This window comes from Ictidomys tridecemlineatus, chromosome 3 (genome assembly GCF_052094955.1).
Source record: "Ictidomys tridecemlineatus isolate mIctTri1 chromosome 3, mIctTri1.hap1, whole genome shotgun sequence".
NCBI lineage: Eukaryota > Metazoa > Chordata > Mammalia > Rodentia > Sciuridae > Ictidomys > Ictidomys tridecemlineatus.
Genome location: NC_135479.1, coordinates 141,657,492 through 141,661,492, shown reverse-complemented (window position 1 = coordinate 141,661,492; position 4,001 = coordinate 141,657,492).

Below are 4,001 nucleotides of genomic sequence, written 5' to 3'. Positions count from 1 at the left end.
CATTATGATCAGATAAGATGCATGGTATTATCTCTACCCCTTTATATTGTCTAAGAGTTGCCCTGTGACATAATATATGGTCTATTTTTGAGAAGGTTCCATGTGCTGCTGAGAAAAAAGTGTAACTACTTGATTTTGGGTGGTATAGTCTATATATGTCAATTAAGTCTAGGTTGTTAATTGTGTTATTGAGTTCTATAGTTTCTTTATTTAACTTTTGTTTGTAAGATCTGTCCAGTGGTGAGAGAGGTGTGTTGAAGTCTCCCATGATTATTGTATGGTGGTCTATTAGACTCTTGAACTTGAGGAGAGTTTGCTTGATGAACACAGCCGCACCATTATTTGGGGCATATATATTTATGATTGTTATGTCTTGTTGGTGTATGGTTCCCTTGAGCAGTATGAAGTGTCCTTCTTTATCCCTTTTGATTAACTTTGGCTTGAAATCTATTTTATTAGATATGAGTATGGACACTCCTGCTTGTTTCCGCATTCCATATGAGTGGTATGATTTTTCCCAACCTTTCACCTTCAGTCTATGAATATCTTTTTCTATCAGATGCGTCTCCTGTAGGCAGCATATTGTTGGGTCTTCTTTTGTGATCCATTCTACTAGCCTGTGTCTCTTAATTGGTGAATTTAAGCCATTAACATTTAGGGTTATTATTGAGATATGATTTGTTCTTCTAGCCATATTTGTTTATTGATGTTTCTAAACCTGATTTGTTATCCTCTTTGACTATTTTTCCCCCTTTACTGTCCTATCTCCCATTGTTGGTTTTCAATGTTATTTTCCATTTCCTCTTCCTGTAATGTTTTGCCAAGGATTTTTTGAAGAGATGGTTTTCTAGCTGCGAATTCTTTTAACTTTTGTTTATCATGGAAGGTTTTAATTTCATCTTCTATCCTGAAGCTTAATTTCGCCGGATACACGATTCTTGGTTGGAACCCATTTTCTTTCAGTGTTTGAAATATGTTATTCCAGGATCTTCTAGCTTTCAGGGTCTGTGTTGAGAGATCAGCTGTTATCCTGATTGGTTTGCCCCTAAATGTAATCTGCTTTCTTTCTCTTGCAGTTTTTAAAATTCTCTCCTTATTCTGTATGTTGGACATCTTCATTATAATGTGTCTAGGTGTGGATCTCTTATGATTTTGCACATTTGGCGTCCTGTAGGCTTCTAGGATTTGTGATTCTGTCTCATTCTTCAAGTCTGGGAAGTTTTCTTGTATAATCTCACTGAATAGTCTGTTTATTCCTTTAGTTTGGAGCTCTGTGCCTTCCTGTATCCCAATGACTCTTAAATTTGGTCTTTTGATATTGTCCCATAATTCTTGGATGTTCTGCTCATGGTTTCTTAGCAGACTTGCTGAGCTGTCTATGTTCTTTTCCAGTTGAAATACTTTGTCTTCATTGTCTGATGTTCTCTCTTCTAAGTGATCTAATCTGCTGGTAGTATTCTCAATTGAGTTTTTAAGTTGGTTTAATGATTCCTGCATTTCTAGGATTTCAATTTGTTTGTTTTTTATTACCTCTATCTCCCTGTGAAATTGATCTTTTACTTCCTGGATTTGTTTGTCAATGTGATCTTTCATTGTCTGATTTTGCTGTCTCATGTCTTCCTTGAGACTCCAGATCATCTGAAGCATATATATCCTGTACTCTTTATCTGATATTCCGTCTGTTGCAGCTATTACCTCTTCTAAAGTTGAGTTGCCCTGCATTGCTTGTGGTCCTTTCTTTCCTTGTCTTTTCATACTGCTCGCGTTTCTTTCTGCTTGGTGCAACTGTTGTGTTTTTGAAATTTACCTCCTATTTATTTATATTGCTCTTGTATAGTTGGGAAGTCTCCCTTGCAGGGCGAGTAGTGGCTGTGCTCCTCCCCTAATTAGGGTGTTCTGTCTACCACGCTAATTGGTCGCAGGTCTGCCCCCACTGCAGGCACTGGTGGCTGTTCTGCTCTGACCCCACTCCAATTGTGGTAACGTAACTACCACGCCCTGGGGTCGTTGGTCCTGATCTGGATGTGGGTGGCGGCTCTGCTGTGCCCCCACTCCAATTGGTGTGACGTGTCTACCACGCTGGCAGACCTCTAGGCCGGTGGGTCGCAGTTCTGCACAGCCCCCACTCCCAATGGGGGTACCTGACTACCTCTCCAACAGGTCGCTGAGCCCCCTCTGGACCCGGGCGGCGACCCTGCTCCACCCCCACTCCAACCAGTGTGACGCGACTGCCTCAGTGTTACGTGTCCACCACGTTGGCAAGCTACCTGGCCTGTCTTGCCAGTGGGTCGCTGGTCCTATTCTAGGCGTGGGCGGCTTCTCTCTTCAGCCCCAGCTGCATTTGGGGTTTCATGATACCACGCCGGCGGGTCACTTGGCCTGCTCTGGGCGCAGGTGGAAGCTCCACTCTGCCCCCACAGCACCCAGCAGGACCCTGGCCGAGAAGCAGTCACCGCCGGTTCCCTAGCCTTGGGCCAAAGCAGCTTAGGTAGCAAGAACCCCGCCTTTCCGATCCAGATACACTCTCTCCGCTGGGAGCTGGCTCCAGCGAGCGACCCCCACGGGTTCCCCAGCCCCAGGCCAAAACTGTCCCCCGGGAGTCAGAACCCAGTCGCCCCAAGCTCAGCGCACGCTCCACTCGGAGCTCACCTTCACAGGCAGTCTCCGCAGATTCCTCAGACCTGGGCCCGGTTAGCCCCGGGAACCCAAGTCCCGGGAACCCAAGTCCCGCTGCTCAGTGCCCGGCGCACGCCTTGCCAGGCACGAGCCTTCAAGAGTATTCTCCACAAGATCCCCAGTCCCGATCCTGAGCAAGAAATCTGTCTGCTAGACGCAGGCAAATACCAGCCTGAATTCACCTGTTCCGTAGCTGAATGAGCTGAGATCAGCAGAACAATGGGATGATTACATCATCTCTCCAAGATGGTGGCCGCCGTCCTCCGTGATCAGACCGGTGACTGGAACCACCGCTTCTCTCCTCTGTCTCAAGCCGGAACTCCGCACCAAGCGCTGCCGATGTATCACTGGCAGGAGCCCTCCAAATCCGTATCGCTGTTCTCCCTCTCCTCGCTGTTCTCCCTCTCCTCGCTGTTCTCCCGCTCCGGCACCCTGCCAATCCCCAGCGCGCGCCACAGACAACCAGCCGCGGAGCGATCAGGCTATGCGACCCTCCGTGCGGAGAAATGGAGCTCCCACTGCCGAACCTCGCACGATGGAAACCTGTCTATTAGATTCTGTAGCGCCTCAATTTCACTGGAAATTCCCAACAAGATATCCTTCAGCCGTTTCATATCTTCTTTCACTGGCTCAGTGATGGGGCGCACTGGGGTGATGCACTCCCTTCGCTGCCATCTTCTTCCTCCTCTATTTATTTTCTTTCCTCACAGACTGAGGTCTTGTGAGATAAACACTATTTTATGTTCATATGAAAATTGATGGACTGGAGATATGAGTATACAGCTCTATGGTGGAGGACTTGCCTGATATGTGGGATGCCCTAGGTTCAATCCCCAGTACCAGAAAAAGTTTATTCAATGAATAATGCTTCAGCATGAAAGGCTGAAATTACATTTCTGTCTGTAAGAGGGGCTGGGAGATTTACTGCACAGATTTCCTATGTACTTGTGTAGGCCTGTTATTGGAGCCATGGCTACAAGGAGAAAATCAAGCTCTATCCTCCTTGGGAAGCATTCTTGGTCTGGCAGGGTGGGGTATATATAAAGAGGCAAATTACAATACCAAAAGTAAAATCAGCTTGAAAATCCAAGAAGGAAAAAAAACCTGGGCCAGGCCCTAAGAAGTGCATCCTAAAGTAGGAACATGGCTTTTTGCTTTTGGTAAAGGGGGAATAGATCAGGGAAGGTGGTGTCCAGGCTGTGGTGTGATTTAATCTTTTGATGTATAAAATCTGGAGAAGGGGCTGAAAAGTCTTGATTTGATTTGGTAAAGCCTCTGCAAATTTTCCAACACAATTCTGACAAGTCTGTATTGATATTTGTATT